Source organism: Diabrotica undecimpunctata, chromosome 9, assembly GCF_040954645.1.
Source record: "Diabrotica undecimpunctata isolate CICGRU chromosome 9, icDiaUnde3, whole genome shotgun sequence".
Taxonomy (NCBI): Eukaryota; Metazoa; Arthropoda; class Insecta; order Coleoptera; family Chrysomelidae; genus Diabrotica; species Diabrotica undecimpunctata.
The window spans coordinates 3,807,175-3,823,301 of NC_092811.1; positions in this window are offsets into that span (position 1 = coordinate 3,807,175).

Below are 16,127 nucleotides of genomic sequence, written 5' to 3' on the forward strand. Positions count from 1 at the left end.
TTATTAAATGTTCATAATTATATTATTCTTTTGTATATCAAAATAATAATCTCAATAAATCATTGTATGATCCAGAACTGTCAATTTTGAAATACATTTGTGTTATGTCCTCGGTAGTGTAGTAGTCCCCGCCTGTCACGCGGGAGACCGGGGTTCGATTCCCAGTCGGGGAGGACTTTTTTGTTAATATTATTACATTATTGTCATTTTTAAATACTTATGGATATTGCATTTTAATTTGTATTGTATTATTATATGGAATTATGTTGCACTGTATTGTAGTGTATTTTTTTATGTATATTATTGTCATTTTTAAATACTTATTAACATGGCAGTTTAATTTATATTGTATTATTTTAGGTCTAAATTTTGGTATTTTAAATATCATTTTACCGTTTTCTAAAATAAAATTAGAAGACTTTTCTAACAACGAAAAACAAACTTGTACTAAATATAAGCAAAAGCCTAGCTCGTATATGAAACTTGCTTTGCTAAAAGACAGTTCAAATCGAGAAAAGCATATCTACAATAATACTCATAACATTTTATGCCCAAACACAAATGCTGAACAAGATGAAAACACAATTGTATTATTATATTAATAACAAAATAAACAATGAATTTTACTGCAGAGTATGTGTAAAAAAAATTTGCATTCAACTCCTTTCATACATATATATGAAAATAAAAATATACATTTTCATCAAAATATTGATTCAATCCTTCATTGTTAGTAAGTTGTTATTAATTCTGTTGCTCTTTCTGATATGTCTTACCTATAGAATTACATATGTAATGATTGTGCAGATTGACTCCCAAATAAATTTGTAACGGCGAATGCGTGTATAGAAGTGTAACTTCCACCGGCAGTCCCACTGGACTGCCACACCAGTTTTTTTTTTCTCGTCTCTAATCAGACGAGAGGAAGATGCCATAGTCAGAAAAGTTTTTGACCGAAGAGGGCCGATCGGACAACGAAGAAGAGGAAGACCGAGACTTAGGTACCAAGACAACCTAGAAAATGATTTGAAGTCTATCGGAATTAGAGCATGGAGAAGATTTGCCAGAGACAGGGGCGAATGGAGGATTGTTCTGAAGAAGGCTTTGGCTCATAAAGAGCTGTAACGCCACTGATAATGATGACTTAGTTGTCTTTCGTTTTTTGTTTTTAAATTTGCAAAATGTCTACTGACTGGAGAGCGAATAAAAGCCAAACAAAAGTGATCAACATAAACGGATGTTATACCGGTGACACTGCCATAATGACAAAATTGGATTCTTTCAAGTAAAGAATCATGTTCTCTTTGTTGGGGTAGTAAATTATTTCCAGCACACATACTCCAGTTCGATGTTCCTCACAAGCTGTCGTTTTTTATCAGTCGATTTTATATTGAAATCTGGTTGGATTCTGATCTGCCGCCATTTCTTTTATTGAGACAATTTGGCCTTTTTTCAATTTCTATGACTTCTCAAACAATTCTTGGTTTATAGAAGCGTATGGGGCTATGGTTCTGTAGTTTTCATAATCAATTTTGTGGCCGGTATGACGATGGTATTGACCTAGAGCTAAAATTGAATCACAATTGCGAACAGAAATGAAATGTTTGGGATTGTTTTAAACTAGAGAGCTCAGCGGGTCTACTTGTGTCATCGCAAAGGCGCGTTGATCTGGTGACAAGGGTATTAATGATTGAATTAATTTGTGAAGGTGGATGATGAGAGTTGACATGCAAGTAACGATTAGTGTGGGTGAGTTTTCGATAAACAGAGTAATGAATAGACTTCGGCAAATATGCATATTGCATATTTTGCATATTGTGCATATTTTATGCAAATATTTCATATTTTGGCATATTTGTATAAAAGTTTGCATAAAGTGCATAAAAGTTCAGATTTTTATACTGTATTTGAAAATTTTTAAACATACCAATTTATTTCAATTCTTGTATAAAATTTTGTAGTCATTTTAATCAAGAAATGATCTAAGTACGTAATCTCTACAGGTACAAAACATTTACAATTTCAAAGAAGATCAATTTAAGTAGCCCTCAACATTCTTAGAAAGTCTCGGTCACTGAGGCATTCAGTTATTGGATAATCGCTAAGGGTTAGCTCATTTGCATTTTATGATCTAATCCCCAAATATATCTACAATTTATTGTATCTTAACAGCAGGTAAACGGCTAATAGTTTTGTTCCTAATTTAGGGATTTTTCAAAATCTCCTAGTTTATTGAATTAGGTACCTAAACATTTTTAATTTGATGCTCAGATTTGTAAATCATTTTTGTTTTGATATTCAAAGCGTAAACACTCGTTGTGCGTAACAAAAAGGAAGATTGTGATTTTATAATGCCTAAAACAACCAGTGCTTCAACTTGGATTAAACCTTATAAAGAGCTGTCTATGGATATGGGAAAAATCTACTGTTCAGTCTGTGGCAAAATTGTAAGTATCTAATATTTTCTATTAAATATCTAATATTTAATATATACAGGGTGTTTCCAAATGACACTTACAAAGTTTGACTGTAGATACTTCTCGAAAAATTGAACAAAACGATATAGTTAATGAGGGGTCAAACTTATTTACTTTTCGAGATACAGGGTGTTAAAATTAAAAAAAATTAAATTCTTTTAGTTAATAACAACAATAACTTTAAAACCAATAAACGTATTTACTTGAAATTTAGTACTCGTAGGTTGTTTTTAAATGAAAAATAGCTTCCTTTAGTGAGAAAAAATTGTCCATGGTACAATACAATGGTGTGTATTTGGAAAAATTTTTCACCTTTACTTTTTTTTATGAAGTCAGCTATTCTAAAACACAATTATTTTTATTGTAATTGAATTAACAAAAAAAAAAACTTTTGTTGAATTTTAAAATAAGTTATATGATGTACTAATGGTTAGTAACAAAAACTAATTTGTGGATTAATACTGCATTTAAAACACTTAGCGAGTGTTTTTTTTTCCAAACCAGTTATTTGATTAACCAAAAACACCTTGTATATTTTTATATTTTAAAGGTTGGGTTAAAATAAAGGTTTTTATTTTTATTTATAGATAGCATGTGAGAAGAAATTTCAGATAGACCAACATGTGAGAACTGCTTCACACATTGCAAAAAAAGGAAAAATAGGAGGAAAACATCAAACTTCAATGGCTAAATGTTTCCAATCTACTTCAAAAAAATTAGATGAGCAAGAAACTTTTGATGAAGACTTGTGTCGCGCATTAGTGTCTGCAAACATACCGCTTTCAAAATTACCAAATGTAAATTTTAGTTCGTTTCTAAAAAAATATTGCAAACTTAATGTTCCAAGTGATCGGTCTCTAAGAAGAAATAATGTGAACGGGCTATACTCGTCGGTGTTAATTAATATTAAGGAAGAAATTGCAGATAATTATTTTTACATATCTGTAGACGAAACCACTGATTCCTCAGGAAAGTATATTGCTCATTTATTGATTGGTGTTCTTAAAGAAGATACCTTACCAAAATCTCATCTTATTTCATGCCAGCAACTTGAGAAAACAAATGCTTTAACAATTTCGCGTTTTATACAAGAAACATTAGCAACTTTTTTTCTTCCGACAACTATTCCTTCTAATAAATTACTGCTTATTTTATCGGATGCTGCTCCTTATATGGTGAAAGCAGGACAGAATTTAAAAATATTTTTCCCAGATTTAATACATGTTACTTGTGTAGCGCATGGATTAAACAGAGTTGCAGAGGAAATACGAAAAAAGTTTCCTCTTGTAAATACCATGATATCCAGTGTCAAAAAAGTATTTCTTAAATCTCCTATAAGAATTCAACTTTATAAAGAAATGCTACCTAACATTCCTCTTCCACCACAACCTATTTTAACGCGTGGGGAACATGGTTAGAAGCAGCTAATTTTTATGCAGATCATTTTGTTAAAATAAAGAACATAATTGATACGTTAACAGATGAAAGTTCCCAATCTCTTTTGGATTCTAAACAAACTTTTCAGAGTAACTTGCTTCAACAAGAACTTTCATTTATAAAATCAAATTTTAGTTTTGTTCAAAAAACAATTACTCAGTTAGAATCACCAAAACTGTCATTGTTCGAAAGTACAGCATTAATAAAAGAATTTGCGTCATGTTGTCGGAACGTTAGAGGTAATATTGGAAAAGGTATTTTAAAAAAATTTGAAGCTACTATGGAAAAAAATAAAGGTTACCATATTCTTTCTGAAGTAGTCAGTGTTCTAACTGGAAATATTTCGGAAACAATTAATTTAGAACCAAATGTTTTGGTTAGTTTGAAAAATGCTCCCATTACATCAGTTGATGTTGAACGAAGTTTTTCCATATATAAATATATGTACTCAGACAGAAGCCACAAGTTTTTGTTAGAAAATTTTGAACACCACTTGGTCATTTATTGTTACCATAATTCTAAATAAGTTTATTCATACTTAAAAATGATGTAGTTACTTAAAATAAATGTAAATCTTAATGAATAGTAGGAAATATTTAGTTATGTACACTTTTTTTTAAATAAAATTGTTACGTTGTTATTTTACGATTTTTTTATTTATTTGTATGCATATTTTGTAAAATATTTGCATATTTTCGGGTAAACACGTGCATATTTATGCGCATATTTTCTACATTTTTATTTGCATATTTGCCGAAGTCTAGTAATGAAGATCCTGAAACTGATTTTTCTTTATTGTAACGTCGAGAAACAGTAAGGATGAATCATTTTCCACCTCCATCGCAAACTGAATACTAGGATATATACCATTCAGATGGGTTTGAAAAGACACCAAAGCATCAATGCCATGGGACCAAAAGATGAATGTATCGACAACATATCGTAGCCAATATGTGGGTTTGAACATCGATGTGGATAGTGTTTGGGTTTCGAAGTCTCCCATAAAGATATTGGTAATTACTGAATACTTGAAGATAGTGGGGAACCCATTGGGGCGCCATTTATTTGTCTGTAGAATTGATTTTGGACATTTGGAAGGAGGAAATTGATTTTCCGTGTGGAGTTGTCTTTCTCCCATCGGACGCGTCCCCAGGTGGTGGATAGGGGAACGCCCTAACCGGTTCTAGGACCGGCGGGTAGGTGGGAAATAAAATACCACCCGTGAACCAAAACGGACTAAGGTATGGTAACCCTAACAGAAGAGTCCCTGGCCCTCCAGGTTGGAGGTTGGGCTTAGGGCCAACAACTCTATCCCGTAAAAAAAATATCGTTACGAGATCTACAGCTAAAGAAACCGGACGGAACTTACGACGACGACTAATGCAACGAAATAAGGACAAAGATTTAAAAATTTACACGTGGAATGTGCGGACACTTTATGAACCTGGAAATCTTAAAAAATTAATAGACATACTAACTCAATATAAAGCACACATTACTGCTGTGCAAGAAGTAAGATGGACTGGCCAAGGAATTATCCAAAAGAGACAATACGATATATATTACAGCTGTCACAAGAATAATCACGAATTCGGGACCGCATTCATTGTTAACAAAAAAGTAAAACATCTTATTATGGACTTCAAACCAATAAGTCCAAAAATATGTTACCTAAGAGTAAGAGGTAAGTTTTTTAACATCAGTCTCATAAATGTACATGCCCCAACCGAAGACAAAGAAGAGGATGTCAAAGATCAATTATATGAGGAAGTAGAGACCATCTACGATAGATGTCCCAGAAACGACATCAAGATCATAATTGGAGATCTTAATGCAAAAATAGGGAAAGAAAATATATATAGTCCATACATCGGAAAATGCAGTGCTCATGACGTCACCAACGACAATGGAAATAGAATAATAGGATTTGCAGCATCCAAGGGCATGGTCGTTGGAAGTACCTACTTCCCCCATAAGAATATCCATAAAGTAACATGGACGTCGCCTGATGGTACAACCAAAAATCAAATAGATCACATCCTAATAGAAACCAGGCACTTCTCTAATCTAATGGATGTACGTACTTATCGTAAAGCTAATATAGATTCAGACCACTTCTTAGTAGGCGCAAAAATAAGAGCAAGAATCTCAAATGCAAAAAAAGAAAAGGGCAAGAAAAGTACTCGCTACAATTTAAAACTCTTGAAAGAGCCCCGTGCACTAGAAAGGTATCAAAATTACCTTGAACATGAAAGCACAACAGATGAGAATTTAACAGCTAGCGAGCAATGGGATATATGTAGAAGAACAATTAAGGAAGCGGCAAACAACGTCCTAGGACCAGATGAATCCACCCCACGCAACAGTTGGTTCGACGATGAATGTGAAGATATCACTAAAAGAAAAAATTATGCATATAAACTTATGCAACAAAGAAGAACACGGGATAAGGAGCAAATGTACAAAGATCTTAGGAAGGAGGAAAAACGCATACATCGAAGGAAAAAGTGGACCTTCGAAAACCAGATTATGCAAGAGCTTCAATCATTAAAGGGGCAAAATGAAACTAGAAAGTTCTATAATATCCTAAATAAGACAAGAAAAGAATTTAAACCACGGCTGACGATGTGTAGAGACAAAAATGGACATATAGTCAGTACCGCTGACGCAGTACAAAGCAGATGGGTTGAGCACTTCAAAGAACTACTTGGTACCGAAGTGGAAAATGATGCGTCACCAAAAAAACCAAGAAATAACACTCACGTAGAACCTCCTTCAGTATTTGAAGTGAAAGACGCAATCACACGACTCAAAAATAGCAAGTCCCCAGGAGTGGATTGTATCCCCGCAGAGCTCATCAAACATGGAGGTAACAGCATTATGCACCAAATTCACAACATAATAGTCAAAGTCTGGGAAGAAGAACAAATGCCAGAGGAATGGTGCACTGGAATCATATGTCCACTGCACAAAAAGGGAGATTTGTTGGAATGTAAAAATTATAGGGGTATAACTCTTCTGAATACAATGTACAAAATATTCTCCAACACCCTGTACAGCCGTTTAAGTACGTACGTGGAAGAAATCCTTGGTGAGTATCAAAGCGGTTTTAGGCCAGGTAGGTCAACAATTGACCAGATTTTTGTGCTACGTCAAATCTTAGAAAAAACCAATGAATTTAATATTGACACGTTCCATCTCTTTGTGGACTTTAAGTCAGCGTATGATAGCGTCCTAAGAGGTAAATTATACGAAGCCATGAATGAACTTAACATTCCCCATAAATTTATAAGGCTCGTAAAAACAACTATGGGTAAAGTGATCTGCAGAGTGCAAATACAAGGCGATATGTCACAAGCGTTTGAAACATATGCAGGGTTACGGCAGGGAGACGCGCTGGCGTGCCTTCTCTTTAATATAGCGTTAGAAAAGACTATAAGAGATGCCGAGTTACCCAATAGGGGAACAATCTTTAATAAATCAACGCAGATTATGGCGTACGCTGACGATCTGGATTTGATCGCACGTACTACACGAGGACTTAAAGAGATGACTTCCACCTTCTTGACAGCCGCACAAAATATGGGCCTTAAAATAAACGAGGAAACAACCAAAATGTTAGCATCTATTCCAAATACCAGAGATAGAGCTAGAAACGCCGAAGAAAACTTCAGTATAGACCAATATAATTTTGAGGTAGTAAATAAGTTTACATATTTGGGTTCTCTCATAACAAACGATAATGACACATCTGAAGAAGTAAAACGGAGGGTACTGCTAGCAAACAAATGTTATTTTGGACTAAGCAAGCAGCTAAAAAACAGAAATTTAAGCCAGAAAACCAAACTAATAATATATAAAACACTCATCCTACCAGTGCTGACATATGGGTCAGAAACATGGACCATCTCCAAAACAGACGCAAATCTTCTGCTCGTCTTCGAAAGGAAGATACTAAGAAGAATAATGGGCGCACTCTGTGAGAATGGTATTTGGAGAAGGCGATATAATTTCGAATTGTACGAGAAGTATAAAAAAATAGTAAATGGTAGAGATGTAATATCCTTCATAAAAATAGGCAGGCTTAGATGGGCTGGACATGTGTCAAGAGCAAATGAAAATTACCCACCCAGAAGAACTCTATTATCGGTCCCAGTGGGAAATAGGAGTAGAGGCAGACCACGACTGAGATGGAGGGACGGTGTGGACGAGGACGCAAGGAAAATCGGCGCAGCAAATTGGCAACGGTTGGCGATGAACAGAAACGACTGGCGAAATAGACTGGGGAAGGTCAAGGCTCAACTAGAGCTGTAGCACCACTGATGATGATGATTGATTTTGGAAGATGAAGTAAGTGTTGAACATACACTGTTTAATGAGAGATAAGTTGTCTTGCTGGATACTGTATTTAGTTTTCAGAATGTTTAGAATTTCGTCTATGGGAATGTTTGCAAAGAATGAAACGATATCGAAACTTACTAGAATGTCTAACGGTGAGAGAAGGACTGGGTAATAACTGATAATGAACAAATATCTAATTAAAATATTAACAGAAACATAAATGAATGATAGAAGAGATGTAGTTAATGGAGCAAAACGAAAAATTAAAAATCGTCTCAAACTCTCGAGAAGTCTCAAAGTCCTGTCTTTAGAGTTTTTTAGTTAATTGTCACAAAAGATATTGTTACAAAACAAATAATTACATAAAGAAATAATAGCTTAAGTATGATTACAATAGATTGCGGAAACTTTAGAAAGTCAAAGTAAAAACCAGTATAAAGGGGACGGCCCTGTCCATGTGCAAGGGTCTAAAACAGTAAGGGTGGAACTAACAACAACCACAACATATTTACTTCATCAAAACAACTCTGCGAGCTATGCTGCGCTACCCCATGCAGAATGTTAATTATACAAGATATAGCATTCTCGCTGATATGGGATGTAAGTTTTGATGCGGATGCAGATCGATTTTTATTCAACAAGCAAGTAGGTGGTAGTTTTAACGTTGCTCCGAACATAAAGGGGTCGGAGGTTAATTTCCAGTAAACGAGGTGAGCTATTTGCCTTTTATATCAAGATAAAGGCATTACGATAATGCAATATGTTAAAAATTCTTCAACATTGAGGTTTTGTTATAATACACTACGAAGCTTAAGTCACGTACAGGAAAAATAAACTGAAATTACTTACAATATATGCAGTTTTTACTGGAACAGTCTCTAGATGTATAAAGTAGTTTTATACAAGGAAAATCGAGAATAGATGTAATAAAATAGATGAATAGAGTAGAGTTTTTGCCAGCAGATCCTAAGTTGATAATATCAGAAGGGTATATAAAAAGGGTGTACATATGTGAAATTATGAGTATAATTTTAGTGTATGAGGACTATATTATATAGGGCTGGTTTAAACAAATTAGGATATGTACGGTATGTGCTGCACACGCACTCGCGGTATTTACAGGCTTTCACTAGGCTTCATACGGGGAATCTGTCCAAGATCACGAGATAGAGCACATTTTCATCTGTACACGATTTAAAACACTATTTGCTGTATTTTTTGCGTAACTCTAAGCGGGAGAGAGAGAATTAGTTAGCGGTAGTCAACAGTAGAGAGAACACTTCTGTTACCAACAGGGAAGAGAGAGCGTCAGTTCTCAGCGATAGACAACAGGCAAGCGAGAGCGACTGTTCCTAATGACAGGCAACAGGCAAGAAAGCCGTCTTCTTGTTTGCTATCTTAACCGTCTGTATTTCTAAAGGAGGGAAAGTTGAAATGGAATAAGAAGGGTTGGAGTAGGGCAATGATTGTAAAATTGTGGTAGAAGGACAGCTAGTAATACAGCAAAAAAATGACATGATTTTTCGTATGTGAAAAAATTGAACATACTGGGGACGGGCGAGAAGAGTTACGCCACTGGGGTAGGGTAAAAAATAGTTACTTCGAGAACGAGGGTGAACCGGTATACATTAGGACACTGTTGTAAAAACTAAGATAACTAAGAACTATTTAAAATCTAGAAAGACTAAAGTCTAATTTATAGAAATATATATATATATATATATATATATATATATATATATATATATATATATTCTTATATATATATATATATATATATATATATATATATTATATATATATATATATATACGCACCAGTGGATAGCTCCTCCTTATATAGGAAATTTACATATAATAGGTCCTCCACTGTGGTAGGTCCTCCGTATACGGAGGACTTATCGCAATCATTATAAAAGAAGTCTAAACGTCATTCTAAACCATTGAGCAAAATTTCAGATGGATGAGTTATTGCATGTTTTTGTACGTTTGAATACTTTAGTTCAATATGATCGCCACATTACTTGTTGTGTCGCCAGCGTCGGCGTATATTTCGTTACGTATATTCAAATTATAGTTTACCGACCTTAGTTCTTCCTATTTTTATATTACGGTGGTTTAGTCCTCCTCTGGAATAATGATTCGAAAACTACTTAATAGTCTTCCAATCTTTCTTTAATATTTAAAGTAATATAATATATATATATTTTAACAAAAAATCTGAATCAAAGTAGACAGGTTTTTGTTCACAATAAAAGTGATGGTGAAAACGAAAAATGAATTCAAATGTAATGTATTTGTTATATTGTAAACGAATCTGATTATTTAAGGGCTATATATATATTATTCATAATCATTTATAAATTTTTAACAAGGGCTAACGAAAAAAAAACATGTATATATGTTCGTTATAAATATTTAATTTTAATCGTTATTTATATTTAAAAATAAATAATAAAAATATGAACAAAACTGAATATATAAATACAAATAAAAATACTTAACGAAAACTTAGAATATATTGCAAAAACTAAATTTCGAAAAAAACTTGGACATTTAACACTTTTTATATTCATTTTGAACGAAGACCTTTATTTTGAGCCAATTTTTATTTTTTAATATATCAGGATTTTTTAAAATCAGATCTTCACATTCCGATTTTTTGGGGGGCCTCTTTTGTTTAATGTGGGTTTTAAAATACATTTTAACTACTTTCTTCTGATTTTCTGTCCACGGAACTAAAACCCTTTTTTTATTTTTTGCCTTCGTATCCAATATTCCCTTTTTTTTCATTATTACAACTTTCTGAACCTTTTGATTCAATAACATCATTGGTTTCATTTTTTTGTTCCCCAAATACCTCGTTATTATGTCCATCATCATCTTCCATAATGTCTTCTTCCAAATTTATCTCTATTTCTTCTAAACTTTTTCCCTTGAATTGACCTGCTTCACCTTTCTCCATTAACAGGAGCAACTTAGAGATCTTTACAGTTTGATAAATGTCATCGGGGAGTCTATATGAAGATCGATGAATTCCTAATGTGTGCCCCATAAATGAAGCCAGTTGCTCCATGTCATTTTCCGACATGGTAAACAACTGGGTTAGCGTTGCTAGATGTTTTCTCAGCCTTGTACATGTAAGAGCACTAGGATTTTTAGCTCCGCTTAATTTAGCATATTTTGACATTACTTCATACCCTCGAATTGGTTTATCAAATTTTGGATTAACAAAAAGGTAAATACTTGGTGTTTTTAAAAGTAAATCTCTACATTTTGTAATCATTTCTAAGTGTTCTTGTACATCCTTACTTACTAGGACGGGTACATCACGTCCCCTTTTACCTTTTATTACTATTCTTCTAAAACTTTTCATTAAAATTCTTTCGGTTTCTGAAATTGCTTCAGAAAATTCTTCATAACATTGATTATCTTTAGCGCCAATGTAACTCTATATGGTCATTCTTTCTAATTCACCAGGGCGCCTTCTATTTAATAAGATAAGACGGCAATATATAGTTTCTAACAGAAACACGTAAGAAATAATATCATTATTATTTTTCTGTAATTTATCACAAGATTCATTTGCCCTTCGCACGAGATAGTTTTTCAATAGCTTAAGGTCACTTGCTAGTGGTATTAACGTCACTTTGTTCCATTTTTTCATGTCTAAATCATTTGCAGCTTGACTGGAAATATCATATTTCCAATTTCCTTCTATTATTTGTATTAAAGATTTTAAGTCAGCTTTAGCGCTGGCACTTCTAACTGTAAACTCAGACTTTTTCGCATTAAGCATAAGTGCTATATCACAACACTGTTTTAATGTAGTGCCAATATTTTTAGCAAATGATGGAGCTTTAAAAGTTTTGCTCTCGTTATCATATTTTGAAACTATTTTAGTAGCAAAAACTAAAGAATCGTAATATTCTGGTTTCAACGAGTCAAAAAGCGTTTTGATTGAGGAACTATTTTTTCTTAGTTCGATAACAATTTTAGCTAATTCCCTCATTTTTCTTGACGCTACTGGTATAAAGTGTTGTTCTCTATGGATCTTCAAATATCTTGAGCCAAACGCACAAATGAGCGGATCTTTTTTAGCCACGAGCGATACATTGTCTGCTCGCATTCGAGGAAAAACAGTTTCTTTTAAATAAGTGTCCAATTTAAGGTGCCTAATAAGAAATTTTGTGCTTGTGATTGGGAATTTCTGGTTATTGAATCAGGATTACATATTTTTCTGTGGCGCCATAAGTTTTTTGCCGAATACATGCCGAAGCAGTGGTCACACGATAGGTAGTTTGTATCTGCAGATCCTTTCCTAACTGGTTTTAAATTTGCAGAACCTAACAAATAGTTTCCCTTTTTTCTCAAAGCAAATAACAATTGCTTTCTCGTGTTACTTCTTGGAGGGTAAACCAAAATTTTTTGAACTTCTAATTCGCTTTGATGATTTCGTAGTATATGTCTAGGAAAATTTAATACAACTGATTCACAAAAGTAACAAAAAACAGATTTTTTTAAAGACTTCGTATTTATATTGCAAGTTTCTTCCACATGTTGATGGATATTTAGGCTGACAGAAGACGAAGGTGAATTAGATTGTTCCTAAAAAGTATGTGCTTTGAATTATATTGCTAAAATATTTGAAATAAACTTACCTCAATATTTAACTCATCTTTGTTAACTTGTTTTGGACAAAAGTGGGAAGAAAAATTATTTATTTCTGGAGAACCTGAAGACTTTTCCTAAAAACCCAATATATTTTTTCTGTTATCCATTTCAATATTACAGAGTACACAACACATTTTATTCTTTTAAAAGTTTTATTGCACTTACTGAAGAATCATCGAAGGGAACATAATTGGAATCTAACATTTTATCAGAAGCTGGTGATGGAGTTTCTAAGTCTGGAGAATCTGTGTTATCTTTATCACTTTCTTCAGGTGTGAAGATACTGTCAGGTGAACCATAAAATTGAGGGGAACTTAAGGATATTTCCTAAAATTATTTTTCATAGTAAAAAGTGACTGAAGTAGGGAAATACAGTAGGCGGTAAAATAAACAGTACTGAAATGAATATTGAAATGTATATGAATATCTATATATTTAGTATACATGATATAGCCTTACCAACATTATTCACGACGACGTTTCCGATAAAATAGATGTTAAAGATGCCCTCTGGCACTAAAAAAATCTAATTGGAGTTTGTTATTCCGGAATGTCAGACATTGTATCGGTCTGCCTCCTTCAGCATTCCCCATATGTACGTATCATGTGGTGTTAGTTAGGTTAGGCCTGATAATTGCGATGGGTATGGAAAATCACTGAACAGTATTCGAAGAGACTCACTGACCGTGTGACAGATTGCCCGTCCTGCTAAAACTAATGTCGATTTTAAGCTTTTTGGACCGATTTCGCGACCTTTTCCGTATGATCGAAAATAGTACTCCACGATAAAAAAAATTTCTGCAAAACTAAGAACCATCCTGAAGCACCTAAAATTATCATGACATTCACATAAGTTATAACGTCGTTCAGAAATCACTTAATACGTTTCGGCGCATGACACATACAAATCTGAGGCATACGCATTTTAGTACTGTTTATTTTGCCGCATAGGTACCGTTCATATTTGAGAATAAAATGCTCTTAAATGTTAAACTTACGGAAGAAATGTCAGATGCATTAGAATTTTCAATCGGTAATATTTCATTAGCGGTTTTTTTACCAACTTTATACTGATCTTCATTTTTGTTATGTTGTTCTTGTAGTGTAAAATTACAAGGGAGTATATTTTCTTTAGATCCACTATAAAATCGAGAGCTTTTGATCTACAAAATATTTTTTTTATTTAAGTATAAGCAATGTTTTTTTAAAAATCTAACTGGAACTTACCGAAAGAATTTCAGTTGAATTTACTTTCTCGCTTACTGATTGGTTAATTTTTACGGGACTTAACGCTCTGTTACAAAAACGAATTGGTTTCATCCTAAAAATATACTGGTGATAAAATATCTAAGTATTGTTTAACTGAGTGGGCAAAAATTTGAACCCTACTTTTTTTTATACTCTTATACTTTTATACAAAATTTTTATGCTCGTATTGATGTTTTGGGGTCCCAGCCTGCTTGATCTGAAAATAATTTCAAGCACATGTTTACTTTTTAAAATTCAAGTTGTCCGTGACAGTTGAGAAAAAAAATTTCATTTCGGTCAATAATACGGCAAAATTATATTAATAAAAGTTTTTCAAAATACAAAATTTCACAAAAATCGGATCAATTTCACTAAATCAGATACACTTGGTATTATAAAAAAATTATCCAACGGATTTTTTGCCGTAATCTATGCAACATTTAAATAAACAAAAAAATGATATCGTTGACAGAATAGAAGGCATAAAATTATCACCGATAAAATGAAACTTGCTAAGCAGGCAATTTTACGTGTAAATGAATCATTTTCTTGAATTTACGACTCTATTCTGACCTTAATCGAATTTTGTTATCTAAATTGGCATCTTATTATTATTTTTATCTTGAAAAAAAAGTATATCTACTAAAATAAATAAATTATTTTCGTAGAGGAGTATGACAGGGAGGCATCTTGTCACCGCTGCTATGTAATGTTTATAGTGAAAGCATCTGCCAGAAACCCCTTTTGCAAGCAAACGAATGAATCGTAATCAGTGGAGAGGTTATAAATAATATTGAATACGCGGATGACACTGTATTAGTTGCAAGAACAATAGAAGAATTACAACGATTACTTACAAACATAAATATTGCTTGCAACAAATATGGCATAAATATCAATATAAAAAAACAAGTATATGGTCTTCAGTGAAAACATGACACAACCAGCATATATTAGTATAAACAGCATTCAAATTGAAAAAGTATCAAGTTACAAATACTTGGGAACTTATTAAGAAGGAAAGGAAAAGACCCAGAAATTTTTACCAACGATAAAATGAAGAAAAGAATATTTGGGTCACCTAATGAAAGGACATAAATACGCATTACTTCAAAATATAATTCAAGAAAAAATAAAAGGAAAACGGAATCTGGACCGTAAAAGAATGGTTGCGGAATTTGAGAGAGTTTTTTACTGCACCACTAATGAACTCTTTAGGTCAGCTGTAAACAAGGTCAGGATAGCCTTGATGATTTCCAATCTCCGATAGGAGTGACACAGGAAGAAGAATTATTTGTCAGAGGGATTGACTTGAGTTTGACTGGAAATTAAGTCAAACTCAAGTCAATTTCAAACATTCAAGTCAAACTTGTGCAACTCTAACCAGCCGAGACGCCAAAATATCAAAACGAGATTCAAAAATGTTTGATCCATTACATGTATAGTTAAATCAATCCCTTGATACACTGTATAATATGTGTTTATAAATGTAGTTCAGATATATTTGTAAAGTGTACAAAAATATCTGATGTGTAATGTGGAGAAGACAGAAAATATATTATTTTGCATAATTATCTAGTAGTTTTGTTCAATCGAACTACCTATTAAATTGTATTTATTACCCGTTCTGTAACAAAATAAAAATTATATAAGTACATACCTAGAGTTTCCAGTGCACTACACGTGTAATATGAATAAAGAATATTTTATCACTGCAAAACAAAACGTTAGAAATCGTTAGGCTTACAGATTTTTTCGCGCCAAATATACTCTAATATATTATTTTGTTTACGTATCCACCGTCGTTTAGTCTCTGATTTATATTTGGAGGAGTAAACCACTGTAATGTAGTTTTGACGTATATTTTGAATAGCAGAAAGATTTATTTTGTTAATTTAATATACATTGGAGGAGGTATGTATAGTAATTTTAGATGGAAGACCAATTGATT